The sequence below is a fragment of the Cryptomeria japonica genome, chromosome 5, assembly GCF_030272615.1.
Source record: "Cryptomeria japonica chromosome 5, Sugi_1.0, whole genome shotgun sequence".
Classification (NCBI taxonomy): domain Eukaryota; kingdom Viridiplantae; phylum Streptophyta; class Pinopsida; order Cupressales; family Cupressaceae; genus Cryptomeria; species Cryptomeria japonica.
Genome location: NC_081409.1, coordinates 290,440,508 through 290,455,730, shown reverse-complemented (window position 1 = coordinate 290,455,730; position 15,223 = coordinate 290,440,508).

The following is a 15,223-nucleotide window of genomic DNA, read 5'->3' as shown; positions in this document are numbered from 1 at the left end:
ATAGGTATATATCTTTCAATTATGAGTGTGAACAAAAATTTGAGGGATATGTTCAACTAGATTATATATCAGAAAGTGAATCCGAGGGATATTATTCCCTTGACTATATAAATAGTCATTCATTGGAAATTCAAGGATACTTGATATACTCATGTGAATGAATTAAATCATGATAAGGTAAAAACTCGTGAAAAAGTTTATTTAAAACTTTTATGATTGAATATTTATACTTTTTCAGAAGATCAGACAATACAAATGAAACCTCCAAGAGAAACAAATTATTAGGACAAGAAACAAGTAGGAGGTTCACCAAGAGAAAGGCCAAGGTGTGGAAAAGACGATGCCAAAACTAGATTGAATTTTGGCTAAGAGGAACGAAAGTAGAAGAATTGAGAACCTAGAGAAAAAGGCAATAGGAAGAAAATACCAATGATTATAATAATCATGAACAATCACAAGAAAGTGATCACAATAATAATGAATCTCAAACTTGAGAGGGAATTAGTACAAGGAAAAATATTGCAAGTGAATTATTCCATGACATGAAGAAAACCATTCCTCTAAAGTTTGAAAGAACAACTAGAGGTGATGTAGCTAAAGCATGGCTCATAGGAAAAGAGTATATATATTGAGATTAGGAATACCAAAGCTATTTTGGAATTTTATAAATTAGCTGGTGAAGTATGGGTGGATGAACAAGAAAATGGAACTTGAGTTCTTTAAAGGCTTACTGGGAGTAAGGTTATGGGAATATTTCATAATCGGTGGATAGTACAACTATTTTGTGTACAAAAATTGATTGATTCTAGAAATCAAGGCAAGATAGCTATTTGGTGAATAAGTAATGGGAAAAAATTATTGTTTTCGGAAGTATGTACCCATGTACTAAAACGATGAGCAGTTTTGCATAAGAAATTAAGTTTATGATAGGATGCATATGGTCCTACAACCATGGGCTTAGTGAATAAGAAAACTACTAAGAAAGAGAAAAGGCTTAGGTCTATCTCAAACTATCGAGAAAAGAGTCAAAAAAAATTTAAAGTCATTGAACAAGATAATTAGTTTCCAAAAAGCTAAGTTGAGGTCAAGATTATCAAAAAGAAAGGAAATAAAGGATATATTGCAACAATAAGAATGAAACAAGAAGGGACTACAAGGGATATTATTTTCCCCTAGAATAGCTAGTAAATTTCAAGCTAGTTACATGGTAAAATCTTGAATTCATGAATATGAAAGCCAAATAAGAGACTAAGGTGCAAGCAATATTTATTGGAGCTACAAATTGACTTCCAAGTTATCATACGAAAGTGAATTTGTATGTAACTCTTCTTATAATGTTATTTTAAGGATGAATTGGCTATGGAAATTAAAAAGCCAAAGTGGATTGTCATGCCAAATATTAAGAATGTCTAGATGATCAAGGGAATTGGGTATGTTTTCAAGGATCCCCTAAGAGAGCTAAGATACGACAAATATTTATCGTACAAATGCATAAGAGCCAAGAAGATAAGATATCAACTATTCTTCGACAAGATGGAAAAAAAATTGAGGAAAACAAAGAGTCTATAACTCAACATGATGTAAATTATTATGGATCTTAAGACCATCTAGAAGCTAAGGATAGTGAGAAGAAGAAATAGGAAAGACAATTGTGGAAAAGTATACTATACTTAAGGATTATGTGGAAGTATTTCTAGAATAATTACTTGGATTGCCTCCCAAGAGAGTGATGGTTTCTCCATTGATATTATCAGAACCAATATAATAGATTCTTTTTCTAGGATGATTACAACAAGATTTAATGAAGATGAAAACTTAAATGGAGGAACTATTGACTAAAGGATTGTTTGACCGAGTATTTCACCCTGGGGAGAATCAGTGATATTTGTGAAGAAGAAAGATGGTGCACTGTGCATATACATAGATTATCGGTTGCTAAATAATGCAAAGGTAAAGAACAAGTATCCATTACCATATATCGAGGATCTATTTGATCAAATACAAGGAACAAAAGTATTTTCAAGGATTGATTTATGATCAAGATATCATTAATTAAGGATCAAGGATGAGGTTATTTTTAAAATAATTTTTAAAACTAGATATGGTCATTTGGATTAACAAATGCACCTACAACATTCATAAACTTGATGGATAATGGATTCAGAGATTGCTTGGATAAAAGTATGTCGGTCTTCTTGAATGATATTCTCATATACTACAAGAATGAGGAGGAACATCTCCAACATTTGGGAATCATCTTACAAAGGTTAAGAGAGAATAATTTGTATGGGAAACTTTTAAAAATATACATTCTTTCAGTAGAAAGTACAATATTTGGGATGCGATTTCACCTGAGGGATTAGCAATATTTAAGCATTACTTGAAATGGGAAATACCAAAGATTGTATTGGAAGTAAGAAATTTTATGATTTGGCTGGATACTATCATAAGTTTGTAGCAAATTTTTTTAGGATAGTTTTTACCATTACTTCAATACAAAGGAAAGGAAAGAAGTTTGAATGGTCCAAAAAATGTCAAGTAGCATTTGACCAACTTAAGGACAGGTTGACTACAACTTTTATATTAAAAGTACCTAATTCAAATGGTAATTTTGTAATCATCATAGAAACAATGGGAGAAGTGTTAGGGTTTCAAGAAGATCCAAAGCAAATATGAACTAACAATTATATGCATATTTAAATACAAAAGATAAAGAAATAAAATAGGACACGAATAACACAGAGATTTAACGTGGTTCACCCAGAATGGGTTACATCCACCATACACAGTCGTCCAATCTTTCTTATTATCTAGCAAAAACAGTACATCAACCTTACAATGCCTTAAGCATCCCAGCCACTTATAACATGAATTTTTAGGGCAACAAACGAAGTCGGCCTTTTTAGGGTTTTGTTACAATGTCGGTTTTCATCAACAAAAAATAGCAAAAAAAATTTTCTCAGGGGCTCCTGCCCCCGAACCCCCGCTTTTCTCGACGAGGATACATGCTGAGTGTACAGTACTTTGTTGATTAGTCACCACATTTCAACAATCTCCCACTTGGAGACTAATCAAGCTCCACACCGAACAGTCTCCCACTTGGAGACTGATACTACACGACACCACTGTACATGCAGCATTTGCTGGATAAAACACTAGGACTTGATTGGTATAAATTCCACAATTATCAATTAAGAAGACCAATAGAAACTGATGAAGAAATCAACTTCTCCTATGGAACTGCCTTCATGAACATATTGGCAGGATTCTCACTTGTGTGAATCTTCTCAAGCCGTAACTAACCCTCCTAAAGCAGAGTTCTTTGCAAGATGAATGACACTCTGGCTATCAGTATACAATGGGCTATCCTCTTGTGTCTGACCCAATTCCTCAAGAAAACATTGCAACCAAATCATCTCCTTGCTGGCTTTGGTAGTAGCAACATACTCAGCTTCAGTGGTTTAAAGTGCAACAACCTTTTGCACCCTAGAAATCCAACTGACTGTAGTTCCCCCTATAGTAAAAACATACCCTGTAGTACTCCTCTGTGAATCAATATCACCCGCTAGATCATAGTCAACAAATCCACTCAGAGCAGCATTAGATCCTTTGAAACATAGTGCCTTCGTAGTAGTTCCTTTCAAATACCGAAGAATTCATTTCATAGCATTCCAATGTTCCATACCCAGATTACTCATAAACCTGCTCACAACTCCCACTGCATGTGCAATATCTGGCCTTGTGCATACCATTGCATACATCAGACTGCCAATAGCTGATGAATACGGGATGTTAGACATTTTATTAACCTCTTCCTGTGCCTTTGGGCACATCTCCTTAGTCAATTTGAAATGACTAGCCAAAGGTATACTAACTGCTTTTGCATCCTACATGTTAAGTCTTTTCAACACCTTCTTTATATACTCACTTTGGGACAAATTCAAGGTTCTATTTTTCTTGTCTTGTGTAATCCTCATACCGAGAATTTGCTTAGCTGCACCCAAATCCTTCATAGCAAATGACCTGGCTAATTTTTGTTTAAGATCATTTATATGTTGCATGTTAGACCCAACAACAAGCATGTCATCAACATAAAGCAACAGGATAATATAACTGCCATTATCAAATCTCTTAAAATATACACAATGATCAAAATGACATCTATGATAATCGTGTTCAGCCATGAAACTATCAAATTTTAAATACCATTATCAGGGTGCTTGCTTTAGGCCATACAGACTTTTCTTCAACTTGCACACCAAGTTCTCCTTACCTTTGACCTCATATCCCTATGGTTGCAACATGTAAATTTCCTCCTCCAAATCTCCATGGAGAAAAGCTGTTTTGACATCTTATTGTTCAAGATGTAAATCATCTGCAACCACAAGACTAAGTACAGTTCTAATTGAAGTCATTTTTACAGCTGGAGAAAATATTTCATCATATTCTATACCCTTTTTCTGTGCAAAACCTTTTACCACAAGTCTAGCCTTATATCTTTTCTGACCTCCTTCCTCCTCCTTCAGCCGATAAACCCATTTGTTAGGAAAGGCTCTTTTTTCTGCAGGTAAAGGGACTAAGTCCCAAGTCTTATTTTTCATCAAGGAGTCCATCTCCTCTTTCATGCCTAGCTTCCACTGTTGTTTGGCATCTACCTGCATTGCTTCTTCATATTTTTCTGGTTCACCATAATCCATTAATAAAATAGAATACAAAGAAGAAAAAAATCTTTCAGGGGGTCTACTTGTCCTTGTAGAATGTCTAACACTTGCAGGAGTTTGTGGGATAATCTGTTGTTGCTGAGCATCAGGTACCTGTGGCATTTCATTTTCAAGAATCTCATCCAACACCACATATTCTTGTTTGTCCTGTTCATGCTTCTTTTCCTGCATCTGTTCTTTATACATAACCTTCTCATTGAATATAACATCTCTACTTCTAATTATTTTCTTATTTTCAAAATCTCATAACTGATAGCCATATTCATCTATCCCATATCCAATGAAGGTACATTTCTGAGATTTAGCATCAAGCTTGGTTTTGTTTTCTTTATCAACATGGACAAAAGCTTCGCAACCAAAAGTTTTTAGAAAAGAATAATTTACCTTTTTACCAGTCCATGCCTCCTCTAGAATACCACCATCCAAAGGGGTTGAAGGTCCTCTATTTATCAAATAGACAGCAGTATATACAACATCTACCCAAAAATGTAAGGGCAATCGAACATGCAATCTCATGCTCCTCGTGCATTCCATGATAGTCCTATTCATTCTCTCTAACACACCATTTTCCTATGGAGTTCCTAGAACTATCTTCTGCTTTTGAATCCCATTTAAGGAGCAGTAATCTTCAAATGCTTTGCTACAATACTCACCTCCATTATCCGATCTGAGACACTTCAACTTTTTTCTTGTCTCATTCTCAACCAAAGCTTTCCATTTCTTAAAAGTTTCAAAAATATTTGATTTTTGTTTTAGGAAATATACCCATGTTTTTTTGGTTGAGTCATCAATAAAAATAACATAATAACAAGAGCCACCAAGAGATGATACCTGAGCCAGTCCCCATACATCTGAATGTACAAGCTCTAACTTCTCACTCTTCTTCTCTTTCCCAACCTTGAGAAATCTGACTCTTTTCTGTTTACCATAAACACATTTTTCACAGAACTCATAATCAATCTTATTTAGTCATGGCAATAGATTTTTGGAGTGAAGGGTTTTCATCCCTTTCTCACTCATGTGCCCAAGCCTATGGTGCCACATTATCGAATCTGTTCTTGCAACATTTATTGTTGTTGTCCCTGCAGTAACTTTATCTGTAGCGGCTAGGGTAGAGTAAGTGTTACCTGTACACAGATATAATGTGCCTACCTTCGCACCTTTAGCTATTACTAATGATCCTTTAGCGACCTTCCACATACTGTCTGAGACGGTAACTATACAACCTTCACTACCTAGTTGCCCTGTAGAAATTAAATTTCTTCTTAAATTAGGAACATGTCTTACCTCCTATAGAAACCAGTCATTTCCATTCTGCAACTTGATCTTTATCTTTCCTTTTCCAACAATTTGACAGGGCTCATCATCACCCAAATATACCTATCCAAAATCACCTTGAACATAATCTAGAAAATATTTTCTATGGGGTGTAGCATGAAATGAAGCCCTAGAATCTATTACCCAGGAATCATTAACATTATCCAAACATAAGATTAAAGCATCTTGTAAAGTATTACTTGCAATATTAGTTTCCTTACTGTCATTTTAATTTTTTTCTCCTTCTTTGTTTTTCTGAGACCAACAGTCTTTCTTTAGATGACCAAGCTTTCCACAGTACCAACAATCTTTCTTTCCTCTAGATTGAGAGTGTCCTTTCTTTGACTTCCCTCGTGACTTCTCATTCCCAGGGCCTTTTCTTCTTTCCTTTGATCTTCCTCTATTCTCCACATTCAAAACACTACCCGATGATGTTGGAGTCTCACCTATGCTTTTCCTTCGCATTTCCTCACTTAGGATAACACCAACAATATCATCAAATACCAAAGCATTTTTACCAGAGACAGAGTTACTTACAGCCATAACCAAGCTATTCCATCTTTCTGGCAAAGAACATAAAATCAAGAGAGCCCTAACCTCTTCTGCAAAAGTAATTTTTACCAAAGACAATTGACTGGTAATTGTATTAAATTCATTTAAGTGCTCTGCTACAGATCCTCCCTCACTCATTTTCAAATTAAACAGACGCTTCATAAGAAATACCTTATTCGAAGCTGAGGGTTTCTCATACAACTTAGCCAATGTCGCCATCAAATCTATAGTCATTTTTGCTTCTTTTATATTGAATGCTACAGATGGTGCAAGGCATAATCAAATGGATCCCAATACCTTTCTATCTAAAATGTCCCACTCTTCATCTGACATTGTGGTTGCTTTCTTTTCCTTTCCTTCCAATGGCCGCCACAAATCCTTTTGATATAGGTAATCCTCCATTTGCATTTTCTATAACTGATAATTCGGGCCGTTAAACTTTTTGACCTTGAATTTGGAATCCTCCATTGCTCCCACTCAAATCTGAAAGTCCTGCCAATTTACAGAAAACCTCGCTCTGATACCAATTGTTAGGGTTTCAAGCAGATCCGAAGCAAATATGAACTAACAATTATATGCAGATTTAAATACAAAAGATAAAGAAATAAAATAGGACATGAATAACATAGAGATTTAACATGGTTCACCCAGAATGGATCATGTCCACCATACACAGTCGTCCAATCTTTCTTATTATCTAGCAAAAATAGTACATCAACCTTACAATGCCTTAAGCATCCCAATCGCTTATAACATACGTGCTGAGTGTACAGTACTTTGTTGATTAGTCACCACATTTCAACAATCTCCCACTTGGAGACTGATCAGGCTCCACACCGAACAAGAAGGTTTAGAAGAAATACTGATGCAAGAAGGGCAAGTCATAGGCTATGAGTTGGGGAATTTAAAGCTATATAAGTGAAGTTATGCTTCACATGATTTGGAGTTAGCTATGGTTGTCCATGCATTACAAATGCAGAGACACTATCTTCTGGAACACCCTTTAAATTGAAAATTGATTATTACGGGTCAAAGTATTTATTTACCAATCAAAATTGGATGTTCAAAAAAGAAGATAGTTGGAATTGAAATCGGATTATGATTTCAACATTTATTACATTAAAGGAAATGAAATATATTTGTAGATGTATCAATAGAAGAAGGTATATCTCCTCAAATGATATCTAATAAAATTGACTTCAAGGGTCAAGTGTTGCATAAATTCAAGAGTGATGAGTACCATGAGTAAGTTTAGAAGGCACTCTCGGATAATCTATAGAACCCAAGGTATGAAGGAGTTAATTTTTAATCCAATGAGTTATTAAGGTTAAAGGAAGAATTTGTGTACCTAACTCAGGGGAGTTAAGAGATTTGATATGGAAATAAATTCATACAACACCATATATCATGGACATTACAGAATAACAAAGTTGTTGGCTGATGCTAAGCCATTATATTTTTTAAAAGAGATACTACAAGATGTGTAGTAAGCTTCTTAGAATGATAGAGGGTAAAAATAGAACATCATTCTATAGGATTGTTGTATCCTCATGAAATTCTAGAAAGGAAATGGAAAGTCAATAGTACGGATTTTTCTCAAGTCTACCTATGTGAAGGAATAATAATTATGTAATTTTGGTAGTATTGAACAAGCTTATCAAGGTAGCACATTTTTTTCCAGAGAATTTAATTGATAGAACTGTTTATATAGCACAAAAATTTATTTAAGATGTGTTTAGATTACATGGAATCCTTAAAAGGATTTTTTTTATAAAAGATGCTCAAGTGACATCTAGGCTTTGGTAAACCTTATTTCCTTTGATTGGGACTCAATTGAACATAAGAAAAGATGGTCAAACTGAGAGGGTAAACCAAATAATGGAGGATTTACTGAAAATGTATTGCATGCATTAGCAATACATGTGGGAAAATTACTTATTCCGGTAGAATTTGTATATAACAATTATTATGAATTTTCAATTGAGATGATTCCATTTGAAGTTTGTATGAAAGGAAGTGCCAAACTCTTGTAAGCTAGGATGAACTTGAGGATAGGGTTAATCTTGGACCTAACATGCTAACAAGAAATTGAGGAGCAAGTTGGTATAAATAAGAAGAGAGGTTCTCCAATGAAAGGTCCAATGAGATCAGTATGCAAAAGGTCCAATGACACACAAAAGAAAAAGAAGCTTCAAATGAAGGTTCTAAGATGAAAAATCATGCATGGGAAGTGACACAAATTACCTCAAAAAGCATCCATAGAGAATATAAGCTACAAATGGGTTAAAAAGTTGTAGGGTTACCCCAATTTTCTAATTGAGGATAACAATGCATGAGCTCCCATTTTGCTATTTTTATTTTATTTTTAAATTTCATCATGTCAGTTGGCTAAGAAGACCCATATAATAGAGCTGGGAAGTTCATTTCTTTTTCAAGTGGGTGTCTTTGAAAATACCAAGAGGCTTAAAACCTTTCAATTGTGCAATTTAAATTATAGTTGTATCAAGGTCTTTGATTGAATGTGGTTCATTAAACCAATGAATAAGTGATTTAGTCATGGGCTCTTCATCTTTTTTAGACATCTCTTTTTCAATATATATTTTTTCTTCAATATATGTGTGCAAGTTTTCTTTTTTTCTTGCAAATAGAGCTTCCCAATTTTTATTTATGCAAATATTCTCTTTTGTATATAGCAAAGTTTTCGATAAACTTGTTAAAGTATTCATCACACAAGCAGGCCTAACCTTGCATTTTGCACATGCATTTTCATCTTGTATCTTTAATTCCAATTTAATCATAATTATTCTATTTTCTTCTATTTTTTTAGGCAATGCTTGTTACACTTTGTCAAAATCAACATCAACATTGATAATTGTTCCATATAAGCCACATTGCACTCTTTTATATCCTAATTGTCTTATTTGTGCAAAAGAAATATGTAAAGAGATAAGTCTTTCTTCAAGAGAAGTCAATATATGGACAACATTTATTCTTTCATGGTGCAACAAAGTAAGGGACTTTGCTTAATGAACTAGCTTTCATACACTATATACAAATGACCTGCCCTAGTAACTTTTTTTTGGTTGCAATTGAAAGCAAAGAGTGTACAAATATTTTATGAAAATCCAACAACTCAAAAAGAGTACATGAAGATTTTTGCATTGCATTATTTTTTATAGGTTTATATTTATGCTTTGTTTCTTGATATCTAGATCTTGTACAATGAAATAGTAAATGCTTACCAAGAGTAGATTTTGCATTTGAGATAGTTATATTTTTTTTGTGCTAGTTGTTAATGTCTTAGTTTGTGAATATTTAGTTAGTTGATTTGCAATGGCCATGAGTTCAGCCATTTGTTCATTGGCTATGTATTTTTATTGTTTATAATTGATTGTAGCTTTTAGCCATCACAATGAGCAAGGGGTTTCCCAATTTGTGCTAGGCGAAGTTGTAGTTCTTTGAGCCTTTGTGCTTGTCTCATTTTCAATGCTTATCATTTCAACTAAATTTGTTCATTTGATATGTCTTTTTCTTATCTTCATCACACATAGTTTCTTTTAAACATGAAGTTCACTAAAGGTTTACATGATCAATAGTGTGGTTCCAGGGCTTTATTGACCTAAAGGAAATTAGTTGAAGCACTAATGTAGGAATTCCAGTGAAACGTATGTAACAAATAAGACTACACACATTGTTATATTAAATAGGGTTGAATTTTAAATAATTGAAAATTTAGATTAGCATAACAAAAGGTTTAGTAGAAAAATTTGGCAACAAGTTCGAGCTTGACATTAATATGTGCAAGAATCTATCTCTAAATTTGTAAAGGTGAAAACACACTAGCTTAAGTTCAAGTCTCAAAATAGTCTTACACCATAAGATAATTAAAATTGGAGTTACCTATGAATCTTTATACCGCAAAATAGAAAATCAAACTCTACAATAATATCAAGTGAATTGTTTAAAAATTATTTAAATCCAATCATCCATTAAACAAACAAAAAAATAGAAAAAAATAAATGAATTTAATATAAAGAAACCTCATACCTTCACTGAAAATGATTGTATATGTTAATGAAATTATACCTCTGTTTGTTACCTCGTGGTAATATTTTCAAAATTTTCCATTTCCATAAAATAGGAAAGAAAAAAAATCATTACCAGGAGAACATGATGAGAGAAGTAGATTGGACAAGGGAGGGTAGAAGATGGAATTGTAACTAATGATGTGATCAAAGATTCGAGCAAGCACTGGAAAAGGAATAAGATCCTTGATTGTGAACGATAGCATTAAGTAAGATACAATTGTGAAGTACAATAATGATTAATTTTTGTCATATTGTAGTTAGGAAGTGAACATTTAGAACATGTCTCATATATCATCAAAGTATTGAGATTATTATTATTAGATTCTTATAGTTATTAATTTAAGAAATTTAGTTGTTAACTTAATTCAATGACTTATTGATTTTGTAAATGTTGAACTTTATATGTTATCAATGTTACATTAATGTTTTTTTTTTAATTATTAATATCAATTTAATAATATGAAGATATAAATGTTAAATTATTAGATTATTTACTTATTAATAGTTGGAATCATTTCTGTAAAATGCTTTTTAAAAACTATCTTGTATAATAGTATTTCCATGTGTATTATGATGCCTACTTTGACTCAATCTCAATAATATATAATAATTATAAAAAAAGCCCATATATAATATTATTTTCTATTAATTAGAAGAGATAAGCCTAACTTTAATTGAAAAATCAATTCTAACAAAGGAGAATAAGAAATAAAGGTACTATTTACATATCATAAAATAATATTTAACTAAATATTAAACCATATTGAACACTAATACAAAACCTTAAAAATTTAACCTTAATCCTATCCACATAGAAGCTAAATCCTAATCAAATTTCACCCTAATCCCAACATTAAACCAAATTGACCACTAACACTAAACCAAGTTTAACACAATTGAAACCTAACATAGAATTTAATTGAAAAAAATAAAATAAACCATAACCTTAAACCTAATTAAATGATAAATAAAATTGAACCCTAACTCCAAAATTAACCTCGATTGAACAATAATCCTAGCACTAAACCGAACTGAGTTCTATACAAAATTGAACCATAGCCCTATACTAGATTGGAGGAAAATGCTAAAGAAAATTATACTCTAACCATAAAACTAAACCAAATTAAATCATAATTGAATAGTAAACAAATTTGAACCATAACTCTAAAAACAATGGAATCCTATCACTAAATTAAATTGAGCTCTATACTAAATTGAACCCTATGCCGAATTAAACCCTAACCATGTAATAATTTAAATCAAAACCATAAACTAAATTATACCCTAACTATAAAACTAAACCAAATTAATCCCCATTGCTAAACAAAACTAAATACTATAACAAATTGAACACTAACTCTATACCAAAGTGAAATAAAACCCCAAATTGAATACTAACCATAACACTAATTGAAATTGAATGCTAAACCTCAATCTAATTGAACATTAAACTAAATTGAACCCTAACTCTGAACCAAATCCAATCCAAATTCTAAATCAAATTTAACCCTAAACCTAATAGTAAACCAAATCAAACCCTAATTGTAGCACTAAGCCAAGTTGAATTGTAACCCTTAACCTTATTAAAGCCTTATGCTAATATTAAAACCTAACACTAAACCAAATTAAACCCTAAACCTAAACCTAATTAAATATTATTAAAATTAAAGCCTAAATCTCAACCAAATTAAATCCAAATCTTAAAACAAATTTAAAACCTCCTCTCTATCTCCTTACCCCCCTCTTTCTCTCCTCCTATTGAACTCATGTATTGCACAAATGTATGCAATAAACAAAATGATTTTTTTTTCTCTAATTGACCTTCCATACCTATTCGGTGTACCTATTGCACACCAAGATGCAATTGCTAGTTCTATTAAACACGAAAATAAATGAACATCCATTTCTCTATAGCCCATATGTTCCCTTTCCATTTACAGTACTTAGCTCAACCATATAACACCATTTATTAATTTAAAAAAGTAAAAACATTAATTTTTAAAAATTTAATAATAAAAATTATATATCATACAATAATTTTGAATGGCATGCTACATATGAATGACATGGATTGACCAATTTAAACAATTTATTTAAAACCACATGTATTCTCAACTCAATGACACTTTGCATGCATGCTTATGAAAACAGTGTCAAAAAGAATAGGTGGCGAAAGCTTTCCATTTAGCAATCGCACAATGGAAAGATAAATCTCATTCTTTGTCATAGGCATTTTATTATTCCAATGAATTGGAAGTACAAAGATCTAAATCATAGTAGTATATTTTTGCTAAATTGGAAATACAAGAGCGGAATAATCCGTGACAATCTGGGATGGCGTCAAATTTTTAAGAATTTTTATTTGAAATAGTTGAGATTAGTCTGGATTGAGAAGATGGAAGTCCTACAGCTTCAAGTACTCACAAATGCTCCTAAATTTCAACCAGACAAAACCTACACCACATAGATCAGAGGAAATATATAGCAAAGGATCTCCACCTGCCCTGACAAAAGATGAGGTAGAAATAAAAAAATGAAGAGAGATAAACCCTTAGATAGTGGAAGAGGGGTTTACAGATTTCAGGGCCCACCGAGCTGCCATTGTGCGGGCTCTTACTTCTGGTATTTTTTCCTTCGTCTTGTCTTCCTTTTTTTTTTCCTTTTCATTTAAATTATTCCATTTCATAATTTCCTATTTTTTAATTTGATTATGTTTGTAGAAATAGACCAATTTTATTTGCTATGTGATCCAGGTTATTATGTTTTGCTTGCAACTCTTCTAGATTTGTGTTATTTTTTAACTGTAAATCCAATTTTATGTGGCAAAAATTGAGCTTCCGTTTGATGTTCTATCTCAAAATCGTAATTATGCAGGCATTCAAATATATTTTTGTTTTCCAGATCTTAGGTTTACAGAGTTTTTAAGTCTATAAATAGTTTGCCAAGAGTTTTGTAATATTTGTGGTAAAGTTGTGCCATAGTTTTACCATTCTCAGAATCCTAGAAAAGTAGAACATGTCATTTCTACTATTTTTAGAAAACAAAACTAAAACTACAGTAGGGTTAGTGGTTGTACTTTCAGAGAATCCCATCAAATTTCTGGTCATGTCTAACCTTCTGAAGATTTATTATTGGGCCATAGAAACAAACTATTGAAACATAGGATCTTGGGGCAATATTTTCTATTTGCATGCAATTCAAAGAAAATATAAGTTATTTTGTAATTTCCCACAAATTATTTCTTAGACTACTGAATTGATATGCTCTAATTGATACGCTCTGCAAAAATGGTAGAATGAAAATAGATGCTTGAACAGTGTGTGCGTTCAACTCTCAAAATTTGGGATTTCGAAGTCCCTAGCCAAACAAAAAAATTTCGCAACCTAAAAAATAAATTATAAAAAAAACTCGAGAACGCCCATTCTGAAAGACAGTTTATATCTGGAAGACGGTAAAGCTATAATGAACAAATTTAGTAGTAGTGAAGTACAAAAAATAATTTGGCTTGAATTAAGCAGGAATATCAGGTTAAATTTGGGGCAAACTGCATTGTAGAAAAATTTGCAATTCCAAATTGCTTTCTGTAGAATTTTTAAGGGCCTCTAGGGTTTTCAATTTTTGAATGTTATCTTTCAGGCTTTCAAATCTACATATTGTTGAGAGTTTTCTTAAATTTTGTGTCTAAAAATTTCTAGTTGCGCTAATGTACATTTAGTGAGTACTCCTATGATGTTGAAACATTTTTTTTCTTTGTTTCCCATCTTCACTTAGAGTGAAGTGAAGTAGACTGACGGATTGTTTTCCATCCTGACCACTCTGCATTAGTGCTGGGGTTGTGAGGAATGGTTTGTGCTTGGATTTTGTCTTCAGAGCTGAGGATTAGCACACACAAGAGTTGTTTTGGAAGCTCTGTTTTGCTGTGATTTTGGTTAGAAGTCTATGCTCAAATATGAATTCTGTAGTGCTTTTTTTTGAGTAGATATAGTTTAGAGTTATGATTTGGGGTTTTTGAATTAAGATATGGTATGGGTTTATATCCCATAATCTTACGCATAGGAATACATAACTTTTCAGAGATTGTGGTTTTAGTTTCTGAAGTCTATCTTGTATATGTTCATCTCAATTGTATTTGAGGTTTCATCCTTTCAATCTTGCACCAACAAATGGTAATTTAAATTTATAAAGAAGTTTTTTCCAAACATTCAAAGTAAATTTATTATTCACAAAGTTTCAAAGGTCAATAGGAGAAGGCAAAGAAGGAAATACAGAGAGGCTTGCAGAACTTACAGTTTGCTCTAAGATTTCAGGGCCAATCTTCCTCGTCGATATTATACTCTATAATTGACTCCCACTCGGAGGACGAGGCCTAGGAAACCCTTCTCTGCTTGGAACTCCAATGACTGCAGGGCGTTGAGAATTATCTGAGCATCGGCTGGCTTCCACAGTCACTGTAGATATCAAAGTACATTTGATCTCTAGAAACTTCCAAGTTCTTACAATTTTTTTGGAGAATCAATCTTTTATAGATTGGGGAACAAATTTTTT